General features: G+C 46.0%; 1 pseudogene; it reads left to right on the forward strand.

Annotated features, from left to right (window-relative positions):
- The first annotated feature begins 218 nt into the window (after positions 1 to 218).
- On the forward strand, positions 219 to 816 carry LOC122218529 (annotated as a pseudogene).
- Positions 817 to 15087: the final 14271 nt, after the last annotated feature.

Raw genomic sequence — 15087 nt, forward strand, 5'->3', positions numbered from 1 at the left:
GTAACAGTAGTCGCCAGTGTGTGCCATCGTGTGGCGGGCAGAGCAGCAAGAGGAACAGATTCAAGCAGGCTTCTGCAGAGCAATATGACAAACTATATCAAAAGTCTTAGCCCCAGACACCATCCTGCGCCCACACGTGTGTGCCCCTAATGTCAGCTGGTCCCCCCCCCCCAGACCCCTTGGGCGCCAACCCGAGTCCCCATTTCTGCTCCAACAAGATGAAAGAAACTCTCACGAACCGGGAGAAACTCGCCAACCTGCGAGCACAAGGGTGCATTGGTGGGAAAGGAACCGCTGGCCCAAAGGAGAAGGTGGTTTGCAGGCGATAAAAAACAAACAAAACCTCAGTTCACCTTAAAGAAGTTAGGGCTGAACAAGATCTCCGGTATTGAAGAAGTGAGTGTGTTCCCAAACCGAGGAACAGCCATCTACCTTCACAACCCTACAGTCCAGGTCTCCCCGGCAGCGAGCACTTTCACCATCACAGGCTATGGGGAGACCGAGCAGGTGACAGAAACGCTACCCAGGATCTTAAACCATCGCGGTGCAGTGGGTCTGACTAGTTTGAGAAGTGGGTCTGACCGAGCTCTGCCCATGCAACCTGTGGCTGGAAAAGCAGCACTGGCTACCGAAGAGGGTGAAGATGAAGTTCCAGATGTTGTGGAGAATTTTGATGCAGCTGAAGAAACCACGGGGAGCTGCTATTTTATATTAGGATTGCTTTTTAAAACGTTGTTTATGGATCTCATACGATCTAGATCGCTAGCATGTTTAAGCCCAAGCCCCTTGGGCCCGGGCTTTGCAGTTTTTGCTTAGACACAATTCATTCTTTGCAGCTAATTAAGCTACAGAAGTCAGGGAATAAAGTGTGAAACAAGGTTAAAAAAAAAAAAAAAAAGAAACCTTAAGCAAGCACGTCCCCTACCCAGCAATTCTACCCCTAGGAGTTTATGTCATACAAAGAAATGAATAAGTGTATTCATTTAAACATTATTTATAATAAAAATTTGGAATCAACCTATGACAGTAAACAGTTAATCAAAAAAAAAAAATAAGAAGAAAGAAAAAAATTTACTTCATCTGTGAAAAAGAAGGAATTTAATAAATTCCCGATCTCCATGATCTGGAAATTATGTTACAGAAGTCCATAAGCATGCATATGAAAAGACTCAAAGAACATACTATAGGTTAGCAGTCATAATTTCAAAGGTGTAGCGCTAAAAGCAAATTTCGCTTTAGTTTCTTTGTGTTTTCCAGACTTTCTGCATTAAGTACCTCACATTAAGGAAAAATAAGAGCTTTGCAATAAATAGAAATAAATACTTGTATCAGTGCGAAAAAAAAAATTCAGGTCCATATTATACAAGATTCTAAACTACAAGTGACAGAAAACCCAGATCAAACTGTCTTGACAAGAAGGAAGTTATTGCTTTACATGCCTCAGGTATGGCTGGATCCAGGCCTCAGGCAAAGTTGTTTAGGACTTGGTCTGTCTCTCACCATCTCTTTATCCTTTGTCTTTCTTTTTTCTCTATTGTTTTATTTTCAGGAATGTTCTTTCCATGCACGAAGTTCACGGTGCAAATATGCCCATCGAGATGTTTACATCCGCAAATTCTCCAACTGCCATTTTTATAAGAGTTAAAATGAAAGTCCTGGATCTGATTTTCCTTGGCCATCATGGGATAGTTTACTGATCCCCGATCCAATCAAATAGTCACATGAATGGAATGCCCTGACTGGTCATGCCTGGGTTACATGTCTACTGTGGGAGCCAGGAGGCGGGGTCGGCTAGGGTGGCAGGGAGTGAGAGTGGGGGAAGGGTGGTTTCCTAAGAGACAATGAGGTTCCATGTAGAAAAGGAAGAGTGGAGGATGCTGGTGAGTTAAAAACCATCATAACAGACGCACGAAAATGCATTCACGGGGAGATTTCAGTTTCTTTAGATGCTGGCTAGGCACGGCCAGGAAGAGCATTAGCGGCTTTGAATCATTTGGGTCTCGTGTTTGCACTTGACAGAGAATTCAATCGGACGCGGCGTAAGCAACGGTGAGAATTTATTGACTTACACAACTGAAAAGTCCAGAGGTAGGGCTGGCTTCAAGGAAGTCTAAGCCACCCAAGGATCTGGCTCTTCCAGTCTCCCTAGTTTTAAACCGGTGACAGTATTATCTCCAGATTCCACGCAAAGGCTCCTGGCAGCTACAGGCTCTGTCCCCAGGCTAGCGGATTGCTCTGGCAGCTCCACACCTCGTATCCTCACGCCACAGCAGGTGTGAGCCAGGGACAGAGAATCTGTAGTATTTCCCGGACAAGTCCCGTGAGCGTCACTTCTCTCACTGGCCCAAACTGGAAGAGTTCGAGAAGGTTTGGTGTTAATTCTTTCAATGGTTTGCAGAATTCACCAGTGAAGCCACCTGGTCCTGGATTCTTCTTTGTTGGGAGGTTTTTGGTTACCGATTCCATCTCCTTATGAGGAATAGGTCTGCTCGGAATTTCCGTTTCTTTATGATTTCAGTCTTGGTCGGTTGTATGCTTTCAGGTATCTGTCCATCTCTTCCAGATGGTTCAGTTTGTTGCCACACAATCATTCAGAGCAGCTTCTTCTGAGTCTCTGCATTTCTGTGGTGTTAGTTGTAATCTCTCCTCTTTCATTTTTGATTTTATTTGAGTCCTCTTTTTTTTTTTTTTTTTGGTATGTCTAGCTAAAGGTTTCTCTGTTTTATCTTTTTCAAAAGCAGCTCTTAGTTTCACTGATTTTTTTCCCCCTTGTGTCTTTTTAGACTCTATTTCATTTATAATTTCCATTCTGATCTTCATGATTTCCTTCCTTCTGCTAACTTTGGGCCTCATTGGTTCTTCTGGTTCCTTGAGGTGTAATGTTAGGTTGTTTATTTGAGCTCTTTTTTCTTGATGTAAGCATTTATCGCTATGAATCATTGGCCCAAATTGGATCACAAGCTCATTCCTGACCAATCCATGTGGCCTGAGGAATGGGATACATCATTGGCTTGAGCCCGTTATAGTCCATTCCTGGAGCTGGGGGCTGGATCAATCCCATCCTGACCACCAATGAGAATGGAAGAGGAGTGTATCCCCGAGGAAAATCAAAGCAGGAAGGGAAGTATCCATGCTGAAGAGGAAACTGGCAAATGTCTGTTCCAAGTCTTTAGTAGCCTGACTTGTTTTCAACTCTATCCAGCTGTTCATTTTTTAATTTAATTTTAATTTTTTTTTAACATTTATTTTATTTATTTTTGAGAGAGCACAGAGCCTGACTCGGGGCTTCAACTCATGAACCGCGAGATCATGACCTGAGCCAAAATCAAGACTCGGACGCTTAACGACTGAGCCACCCAGGTGTCCCCAGTTGTTTATTCTTGGATGGGAAATATTTACTAAAACAACATCCTGCCTGTGGCTTAGTGCAGAATATTTCTAACTTGCACGGCTAAACGAAGAAGCATACATTTGTCACAGATCTTCAAGCACATCTCCATTTCAAGCCTTTCAGAAGTGCCTGCTGCCATTAGAAGGGGCGGAGACAATCACAGCATCCTGTAAACTGCCCTTCACAGGGCACAGTTAACAGCCCCAGGCAACTTTCTTCTCCTGGGTTGAAATAACCTAAACACTGTTTTTATTTTTAATATGTATTTTCATGAAACGTTGCTTAGGGAAACATATGGGGCTTTGAAATGTCAGCACACTGGGTGGAAGGCAGGAAGTGTAAAGAGTTTTGTGCTCCTGGCTCTTTTATTTACAGAGTGGGTTCAAAGTCGTGCAGGGTTAGCAAGAAAAACAAACAGAGGGATCCATGCTTGCTTGAGATGACATCTGTCCGCCAGGACGATCACTAGCTTTTGGTTGTGAAAGGTTTGCGGTAGATAGCACAGGCTGGGAATGAGATGTTTTCTTTTCATTTCCAGCAGAGAGTTTGCACGAATCCTTTCAAAGTCAGCCTCTTCTGCGATAAATAAATGTGCCTCTGCCAGAGAAAGCAATAAGAAAACCTCAGCGACTGACAGCTTAAGAGAGGGGGAAAAAAAACTCACCAAGGCTAATGTCATTGCAAATGAGGGACAGCTTTGAAGACTACATGATTAAAAATGCTCTGCACAGACAACAGCAGGGCTTGGCATCTGATGTGACTAACTGATCTGTTTTCCCACGTGGCGGCTGCTGCAGAAAAATCCCCCATCTTGTCTCACATGAGTCAACCGAATTCTGCAAAAGTGTCATAAAATGTCAGTGAAAACACTTCTGCCGCCAGGGTCCGGGAGATGATGGAAGTGGGGAGAGGAGGGTGACAAAGGGAAGGGGCGTGCCTGGCCCCCAGAGATCTGCCACACGTGAAGAATGGGTCCTAGGCTAACTGGTGCCCAACAGCACACTGGGAGACCACAACCATGGCGAGACCCGCAGTGGCTTCCTGGCTCCCAGCCACGCCCACAGATGATTGACTGCTCATCAAGGATCTACGGGGCCCCCCCCCCAGCCACGCCCACAAGTCATCGACCACTCATCAAGGACATACAGTCTCAGGCAGTAAAGGGAGATCTCCTTTTTCTGATCCCTGATTCTTGCCACGACCGTTTTATCTGTTGGATTTTCTAGGTCCAAAACTTAGGTCCTATTGAGGTTGCAGGGGCCCATGTACATGGTTGAGTCCCCCAAAGAAATGAGGTCAGCTCTAATGTACACCAGGAACATTACAAAATCTGAATTGACCCCCACTCACATAAATGCCTACAAGGCACAAAGCTTTCACTAACTACTGCATTGACTATTCATAAAAACGTCATTGCGTTTGAGAACTATTTGAAAGTTACATTTGGATTCACTTCAAAACAACTCCCAAGGGTGTGCCGATGAGCCCCTCAAATTCAGAGCCAGTTGTAAATTCACTGAGTGACTCATTACCAAACGATTTCCAAACCAAAATTATAATAGTCCTTTAAAACTTTTTCAGCCAAGATGGTGTTTAAAATGCACGATAGGTGCATTTAACTGTATTTGCTAAGACGTAAGGTCGGACTTTTAAGAGAAACAGCAGCTTGGACGCAAAGGCCCTTCAAACAGTCTGGAACCTACTGTGTGTTTATTCACACGCATGCGTAAGTCTAAAGGTGGTGCTCTCTTCCATGAATCACGTTAGAACCCACGCATCCCCGCACCAAATGCAGCACAGGCTCAGGGCATGCAGAAACTTGAGTAGAGAGATTCCCATCCATTTGGTAACCAGTCAACAGGTATTTATGTGCCTACTATATTCCGGGAAATGTTCTGGGGACCGACAATTCAGCCGTGAAAACAAATCTCTGCACTGATGGAGGCTTCAGTCTAATGGGGCCAAGGACTATCGCCAAATAAGTTAAACGTATAGCATGTCAGGTGGTGGTAAGTGACAAAGAGAAGAGTAAAGCAGAGAGAGCGTATGAAATCTGGTTTCAGACACAGCTGCAAGAGAAAACCTCATGGAGAAGGGGTTATTTGAGCAGAGAACTGACACTGGTGAGGAAGAAAGGCAGCCATCTGAGGGAAAAGCATTCCAGGCAGAGGGAAGGGCAAGTACCGATGCCCAGAGGCATGAAACGTTTGGGTAGTTTGAGAAAGAGTAAGGGGCCAGCTCAGTCATAGAGGAGTAATTGAGGCTGAGACTAGTATCGGACAATGTCAGAGAGACGTCTGCGAACCCGGCTGGGTAGCACCTTAGGAGCCATCCTAAGGGGTTTGGACTTCATCCTGAGTGAGATGGGAAACCGTCGGAAGCACCGGTGCAGCACAGTGTGTCTGATTTAGATATTGGCAAATGACCTTGATGGCGGTGTTGAGCACAGACTGAAAGAGACTAGAACAGAAGCAGGGCCATCATAGCTTTTGCTATTGCTATGGCTTGTCTAGGGCTATTACAGCCAGCTGGGGGAGAGACACTGGCAGCTTGGACCCCCTGTGAGTGTGGCACGGAAATGACGAGAAATGACTAGATGCTGGCTCCATTTAGACTTTTAGTTCTTACTTAATTTTTCCCCGTGTGATCGCTTCCCTCCTCTCTCCACCACTCTCCACTCTGTTCAGGGAACACACAAGCAACACAGAGCAGGGACGGGCCCCGGAAGAATTCTCTAGGACCCCAGAAGAATCGGCACTCCTTGCAGCTATCCCCAACAGCAGAGATTTCGTCCAACCACCTTGCTCTCCACGCACCTTCTCTGGTACCCAGAACCTTCCTGGGCCTCTATCCTGGGAAAGGAAACAGACACCCAAGGTCAGAGCAAAGTGCTCACAAACACTAAGGAAAAAAATCCCAGCTGTTCTTTTGTTTTAGGAACCAGTTAGTCCCCGGGGGATTTGCTTTGTCCTTGCTTCCAGCAGCTGCCCTGGGAGATCACAACCTGCCTTTGTTAAGTGTCGTCTGTCTCCGTGGCATCCATTTTTTGGAGGATGCCACAGCCATTGTTTCCAGAAGCTCAGATAATTTTTCTATATATGGGCTAACCCCTGGGCTTTACCTTGAGTCTGACATCAGGAAGCACTTAAACAAGATGGCCTTACAATGTTCTGCTTCCCCTGGGGCTCGGGTGTCGACAGTCAGTGAAGTTCTGGTCTTGAGTCCACGGGCTGTCGGGCAGGTGTGGGGCTGTGAGAGACGACTGGTATCAGGGCAAGGGCCAAACATAAATTTTAAAAGTATAAAAGTGGCACGTGCTTGCTTTAAAATATTCATAAAATGTCACTTTTTAAAAAATAAAAAGGAGGCGTGCCTGGGTGGCTCAGTCGGTTAAGTGTCAGACTCTTGATCTCAGCTCATGTCACAATCTCACAGTCTGTGAGTTCGAGCCCCGCGGCGGGCTCTGCGCTGAGAGCACCGAGCCTGCTTGGGATTCTCTTTCTCCTCTCTCTGCCCCTCCCCTGCTTTCTCTCTCTCCCTCCCTCTTTCGCAAAATAAATAAATAAACTTAAAAAAAAATTAAAGTAGCTATTTGTAAAACAATTAGTACAAAATGAAAAGTAAGGGGGCACGTGGGTGGCTCAGTCAGTTAAGCGACCGACTTCAGTTCAGGTCGTAATCTCACGGTTTGTGGGTTCGAGCCCCGCGTCGGGCTCTATGCAGACAGCTTAGAGCCTGGAGCCTGCTTTGGATTCTGTGTCTCCCTCTCTCTCTCTCTCTGCCTCTCCCCTGCTCACGGTCTGTCTGTCTTTCTCTCTCGAAAGTAAACGTTAAAAAAAATTTTTTTTAAAGTGAAAAGTAAAAATTCCTACTCTCTGGGTGAAACCATTGGAAATAGCTTGATTTATAGCTGATTCTAGGAGGTCATTGGAAGTGCAGATTCATGGGTCCCCTCTCAAACTGCTTCTTTAGTAGGAGCAGAGCCCTGTATGAATATGCATTTTAACAAGTTCACCTGGTGATTCTATGGACTCTCAAGTTTGTGAGGCCTGCTGTCTTTGACCTTCCTATTACCACGAAACGCGTGTGTACGCATACAGTTTTACACACGCACAGATTCAACAGCCACAGGGATTCATGCGACGCAAGCTGAATGGAGAGGTCTAATTTGCCTCATCAATACATCACTGACAACTTTCCCTGTCGATATTTGTGGCACGATCTCATATTTGCAAACAGCCACTTCCTGTTCCGCAGTAGGGATGGGCACACCCAGCCACTCAGATCAGTGTGGCTTCTGCCCTGGTCCCCTGCCCTTGCTGCGGGGACACAACACACTGGAATCTGCTTTGGGGGATGTTTCTTCAAACCGTTTTGGGCTTTTCTTCCTTTCACCTTTTTATTTTGCTATAATTTCAGACACAGAAAAATGGCAAGAATCGCGCAAAGATTCGTCCCTCATATCCCCCAGATGTTAACCCGGACCACGTTTGTTTTGCGCCCACATACATTTTTTACCTGACCTTTCTGAGGGTCAGTTGCAGTCAGTGTGACCAACCCCTCCCATTTTGCCTGGGACTTTCCTGATATTAACATGAAAAGTCCTGCATCCTTCCGGCCCAGGAAAAATGAGACAACTGGTCACCCTAGTTGCAGCCGTGATGCCCACTCACCTGTAAATACTTCAGCCTGTACGGATTAAAAACAGGGACACAAGCACCGTGCAGTTAGCAAAATCTGGAAACGAGCGTTGATACCAACGCCTCCTCGGTTTACAGACTACAAATTTTTCAGATTTTGCCCATCATCCCAATAATGTCTATCGTAAAAAGAAAAATCCCAGATCAAGCATTGCATTCACTGTCTATTCCTGCAGCTGAACCACTTCTTCAGTCTTTGTCTTTTGTGACATTAATAATTTGGGAAGCGTATAGACCCAACATTATGCAGCATGTCCCTTAACATGGATTTGTTTGAGGTTTTCACACGATTGGATTCAGGTTATTTACTTTGGGCTAGAATCCCACGGAAGTGAGGCATACGGTTTTGCTTAATCCCACAACCAGGTATATTAACTTCGATCACTTGATGGAGGGGGTTTCTGCCCTCCCCTGTAAAGTTACTATTTTCCCCTTGGCAATTAGTAAGTATACTGTAGAGAGGTATTTGGAGACTATATAGGTATCTTGTTTCTCATCAGACTCTCCCATTTGTTTTAATATCCATTGATGAGGGGCGCCTGGGTGGCTCAGTCGGTTAAGCCTCCGACTTCAGCTCAGGTCACGATCTCGCTGTCCGCGAGTTCGAGCCCCGTGTTGGGCTCTGGGCTGATGGCTCAGAGCCTGGAGCCTGCTTCCGATTCTGTGTTTCCCTCTCTCTCTGCCCCTCCCCCATTCATGCTGTGTCTCTCTCTGTCTCAAAAATAAATAAACGTTAAAAGAAAAAATTTAATATCCATTGATGATTCTCGCCTGAGTCAATTATTTGTACGATGGGTTGCCCAGTGACCGAATCTTATTTTTGAAAATTTTAACAGGGGAGAATCTTCATTAGAAGAAGTGTCTGGTTTACGGAGGATACAAGTTAGAGATGATTACAGCACAGTGTAGCAAGGGATGGCAAGCTAGAAGCCCCTGCGTAAAATCTAGCCCAACACCAATCTTGTAAATAAAGTTTTATTGGAACACAGCCATGGTTATCTGTTTCCCTATTGTCTATGACCACTGTTACACTACAATGGCAGAACTGAGAGGCTGTAACAGAGACCATATGCCTTGAAAAGCCTAACATATTTACTACTTGGTCCTTATAGAAAAGGTTTGCTGACCCATGGTAAAAGAAGGAGACCTCTTCTGAACTGAACTTCAGTTCTGTTTAACTCACACACAGGGAGCATTCATCTGCTCTGTAGGCCCTGGGTGGTGGGTAATAGCAAGTACTGCGTGTTCCCGCCCTAGAACCTAGTAATGCATACGGTTCCCCATTTGGGTTACCATACATACAATGGGGGCGTCAAGCCATGTCTTACTTAAAAGAGATTAACTCTGTTTTTCTTTTAAAGTATAACTATAAATTATCAAGAAGGAAAATTACACCAAGTCATAACAAATAAATACAACTACCATGATTAGCCTGACCAAAATCTTTGCACAGGTAAGTATTGCCAAATCCTATAAGAATGTCGTCTTTACTTCTAGCAAATCGTTGGTACAACAGAACTCCAGGGATCAAAGGAATTCGAACAATCTCAAGGTGTGCAACATGAAGACAGAATCTATTTTGGCACAGGATTTGGTAAAGATAAATAATGAGGGCTATTGGGAGGTTGAAAGTATCAATTTGTCATTTACATGTGAAATCATGTTTTATTTCCAGAATGTATCTTGTTTACTAAAGCTACAGGCAGGATTAGGCTAAATTGAATGTGTTGCTCAGAAGGCTCTGTTTTGTGATAGGAAGAGGAAGTTCTGGAAAATCAATTAAGAACTCAAAGTAACTTAATCTTGTTGATTGTTCCCTTTTATGGGGAACACCATGTAGTGCTGGAAAGACCACCTCCAGGGAAAGATCAGATTTTTAGGCCAAGCCTATATGATTAAAGTAAAGTAGAAAGTTACATATCTTTCTGATGAATTTTGACCATACATACACACACACAAAAATCGATCTAGATTTTTCTAAAGCCAAAGCAACAATTTCTTATTGGTAGAAACCATCCATAGGAGATTCTTGCTTGAGATGATGTTGGGATAAAGAGGAGAAGAGAATTTTGGAGGTGCCTGGCTGGCTCAGTTGGTAGAGTATTCAACTCTTGACCTCGGGGGGTGTGAGTTCGAGCCCCATGTTGGGTGTGAGATTACTTAAAAATAAAATCTTTAAAAAAAAGAAAGAATTTTCATGAGTGATAGAGTTCTTGCTAGAGATTATTACTTTATGCTGTAGGGAAGCATGTGACTTTATTTTTTTTTTTTTTAATTTTTTTTTTTTTTTTTTAACGTTTATTTATTTTTGAGACAGAGAGAGACAGAGCATGAACGGGGGAGGGTCAGAGAGAGAGGGAGACACAGAATCCGAAACAGGCTCCAGGCTCTGAGCTGTCAGCACAGAGCCCGACGCGGGGCTCGAACTCACGGACCATGAGATCATGACCTGAGCCGAAGTCGGCTGCTTAACCGTCTGAGCTACCCAGGCGCCCCGGGAAGCATGTGACTTTAAAGCAGATAAAGCAGCCGCTAAACTGGATACAATGTTGAGGACTTGGAAGGACATAAAAATGAAACCCCAAATAATTACAAAATGGTGGAAGATAGAAAAGGAAAAGTAGATTGATTAGTGTAAGATTAAGCACACGAACTTCTGCCAAGACCCTCACTGAAGTGAATGATAGGAATTAAGCTCAGGTAGCAAAGAACATCTGAGTCCTGAAGTGGACATTTAGGAAGGAGAGAGGGGGAAGACCATGGGCTTTCCTTTTTCAAGTCACATGTGGCCACCTCCGGTCTCAGAAGAGAGCATAGGGATACTTTGTTCTAAACAAATTCTTAGGGATTGAATGTTTGTTCCCCACCTCTCCCCCAGTTCATATATTGAAACCCTTATCCCCAATGGGATGGTAGTAGGAAGTGGAGCCTTGGGAGATACTTGGGTCAAGATGGTGGGGCCCTCATGATGCGATTAAACCTTTATAAAAGGAGGAAGAGATATAGGATCCCTCTCTCTGCCATGTGAGGATTCAACAGGAAGATGAGGATCACCTGCCAATCAAGAAGCCAGCTCTCACCAAGACACAGAATCTGCCAACCTTGCTCTGAACTTCCCAGCCTCCAGAACTGTGAGAAATAAATGCTTACACTACCCAGTCTTTGGTATTTTTGTTATAGCAGCCTGAACTGATTAAGACACAAACACTCTTTTCTCCAGAAGAGTTGGGCGGTGGTGGTGGGGGGGGGGGGTGGTTGGTGGTGCATAATATTCAGAATAACTCTAGGTTCCTAAGAGTTCTTGAATTCTTTGGACTTCTTTAGAGCTTCCTAGACTTTTCCACGTACATCAATTGGTTTTATTATCACAGCACACCCCGACATAGGCATGATCAGCCCCTTTTTACAGATGGGAAACCCAAGGACCAGAAAAGTGACGTGAGTGCCCCAAACTAGCCAACCCGTGAACTAGGGCCTCTTGACTTCAGGTCAATGCATTTTACAGGTCGCTACAAGGACTCTCGTTTGTCGGTGCATTGGTCCTTGTGCGGCAGGAAACAAGTGTTCGCTCCAGCTGGTTGCAATGCAGAAACTCTAATAAAGGGGCTGCTTACAAGGTGTGGGCAGGGTGCAGAGAACAAGCATGCAGTGGGTGCATCCCAAGGTCTGCATCAGTGGGGAGTAGTTCTCCTAAGAGCTGAAGGAGGAGACGCTATCATCTTCCCCAGCTCACAGAGTGTTGCAGCTGTGGACGTGAACTGGGCTGCCGGGCAGGAAGTGCCAGCGACGGGCACTGAGGCCAGAAGTAGTGGAAAGAAACTCTCCAACCTCCCTCTCTTGGCCTTCGGTTCTTTCGCCGGTCCCTGCCCTTGGCCATCAAGGGAGTCAGCGAGAATGAGGTCATCCACTTGTGGCCTCCCTGGGCAGAGGGCAGGATGGCGGAGTATGGATCCAGGAGGGAACAGGAAGGAGGCAGGCAATGAAAAGGGAATAGCCAGCGTCCCAACCTCACAAAGCTGGAATACCCTAAAAAGCGCCTACACTAAAATAAAGTTGAACATAATTTCTATAGGCTTAGGCCCGTAACCCCTCACCTGAGGCTCTTTGGGCCAGATGCATTCTGGAACTCAAAAGATTTTGTATTCTAGAGAACTAATAGCATCCATAAACTATATATTATACAATGCCCGCCCCCCCCCCCCAGGCAGAATCCAGGGCAGCACCCTGTAGTAAAACACATTCATATGCCTGCAGCAAAAGGTATGATCATTTGCTCGTAGTGAGACAAATGAATATAAGTGACTTCTCATTAGTTCAGGTCAATTTTTGCTATTAAATGAATTTTGGAATTGTGGATAAGGGACTATTGCCAGTGGTTCAATTTTCAGAAAACATCCTAGGATTTGGTGGCCTTTTATTGTCAATATTACAAATGCATGTTGTCCTTACATAGTCTTTCTTTCACTACTTACTCATATATATATACATATATATATATATATATATATATATATGTATATATATACATATCTGGATTCTAGAAAAATGAAAATTTACCTTATACAGACTTTTAAAAAATATGAATTTAAAAATAAAAGAACATGGCGATCCACTTTACAAGAGCCTGTGTCCTGGAAGTGATTCACAGGATTTGACTTTGAATAGCAAGGGCCCTGCTCGTTACAATTCGGCTTTGTTGACAACAACTGCAGTGACAAGCTACTTTTCCTGAGTGGCGTTGAGTCCCGCATCAAGGACGGGCCCCTGAAAGCGAAGACAACATCTCCCACTCTCTATCCCCGTGGACCCTTGGCACGGTCTGGAACGGCCAGGTCAGCAGCGGGAGGAATGGTTTCATGGAATTCGGTGGGGATCTCTAGTGGTAATTTTGTTGGCAGGCATTCCTGGTCTCTGAAGCTCTGAAAGACACCGTTCTCAGAACGACTTAACAGGAAGCCTCACCCATTAACAGAGGAAGCTGAGGAAGGAAGAAAAGATGTTGGGGGTGGGTGGGTAGGGTCAGTATATCAAACAATAAGCAAAGTCATGTGCCTTGGGACTGTGTCTGTGTAGTCAGAGGAAACACCACCATCTGCGCCTTCCTTGCTGCCCACCCCCCCCCCCCCCAACACCCTTCTAGGTATCCGGAACTCTGCTGGCCCAGATCATTCCTCATTTCCCAGGCTGACTCAGAAATGTCCTGCCTTAGGATATTACGCTCTGGAACGCCTCCTGCTTCTGCTTCCCATCCTCTCCAAGTCCGTTGCCCAGCCATCACCGCCCTTCATCACCTTCAAAGCCAAAGTGCACCTCTTTTACAGGAAGTAATCTGGCAGCCGGAAAAGTGGTCTCGACTTTCCTCACGATTCTCACCCTGTGTTAGCGCGTGTGTGAGAGGCAGTGTCTTATTCCGTGTCCAAAATTAAAAGCTTTGTCCATTTGCTACCTTTTTTTTTTTTTCATTAATTCGTCAAGCATTTGTTCCAAACCTCCTCCGTGTACCTACGGTGCTAGGCTTCAGAATTTGAAGATGAGTAAGATCGCGTTCCTGCATCATGGAGCTTCCAGGCCAGTGGGAGAAAGTAGGCAATATCAGAACAGAGTAATCTGGGAGCACGTAAGAGGGACATGTCACCCAGCTGGGGTGTTTGCTTGTGGGGGGTGGTCAAGGAAGGCTGACGCCTTGAAGGCAAGTGGGAAGTAGACCAATGAATGATGGGGAAGGATGTTCCTGACACAGAGATAGCATGGCACAGGGCCAGAGGATTGAAACATATTCCAAGAACTGGTCCCTGGAGGTCAAGCGGGACGGTGTAATGAGGACAGTTACTGGGGAAAGTGAAGCTGGACAGTGAGCAGAAGCCTGCTGGTGAAAGGTCTTGTCAACCCTGCCATGGAATCTGGGTTAGTCCCTGGTGGCTTGGAGGTGGCCTATACCGATCAAGGCACCCATCCTTCCAGGTATGATCATCTGGTACCTCTGGCTGAGTTCCCACAGAAGCAGGTTCTGAGACACAGATTCAAGGGCAAGAAGGCTAATTGGGAGGTGACTCAAAGAACTGTTAGGGGAATGGGGAAGCGGGTTGGAGAAAGGGCAGGCGGCCACTACAGGGAGTGTTGACAAGCAGGTTGTTGCCGTGAGCAGCTCCCCTCAGACCTCTGGAAAGCTGTAGAATGAGCTTCAGAGTCGTTCCACTTGAGGGGCGAAATGCTACCCACTGGATCCCCTTGGTCTTTGCTCAAAGGGCTGCTCTTGGGCGCTTCAGTGCCCCAACACTGCGTCCTCCCTGTGTGAGGATCATGGGAGCCTTCAGTCAGAGAGTACCCGCAGGTACTTGAAGAGGAAGCCATTGGTGTATAAAAGAACAGCAAGTGACAAGGGATGAAGGGGGACACAAGCATCTACTACAACTGGTTATTCAGATAGAATAATCTGGACGAACACGGCGGGTCTTGGAGTCAAGGCAGGAAAGAGCCCACACAAGGGGGAGAGAAGAGAGTTGTTAGGTGAAAGCGCAGTTGACAGAGGTGTGGGCAGTCATGAATGGCAGCCATGAGGGAAGGCACGTGTCAGGAGTCCCAGTACACCAAGGCCCGAAGGGGGGACCCCAGCCTCCTCTCCCCGCAGGCAGGACAGCCCTGAGGCTTGTTCTACAACGCTGGTTTCCGGAGGTCTGAGCAGAAGGCTCACAACGTGCCACGGATGCTCCCTGTGTTGGCCGCCTTCCTCTTCCTGGCCCTCTTCCCCACTCCCCTAAACAGGTCTTCTTAAGCCAGTCAACCTTCTTGGTGGAAGATGGTGAGAGCTGGAATGGAGGAAGACAGGTTACCCAACAGGAGTGTGATCTGAGGCAGAAAATTGCAGTCCTGACCAGGGACGGCTTGCTGGACGAGAAGCTGAGGGCAGAAGCACCGTGTCGAAGGATCAGATGCTCCGGCCAGAGGACGGATGCTCCGGTGACATGATGTGCCCAAGAGAAGCATCTCCCAGGGCAC

This window comes from Panthera leo, chromosome B1 (assembly GCF_018350215.1).
Source record: "Panthera leo isolate Ple1 chromosome B1, P.leo_Ple1_pat1.1, whole genome shotgun sequence".
Taxonomy (NCBI): Eukaryota; Metazoa; Chordata; class Mammalia; order Carnivora; family Felidae; genus Panthera; species Panthera leo.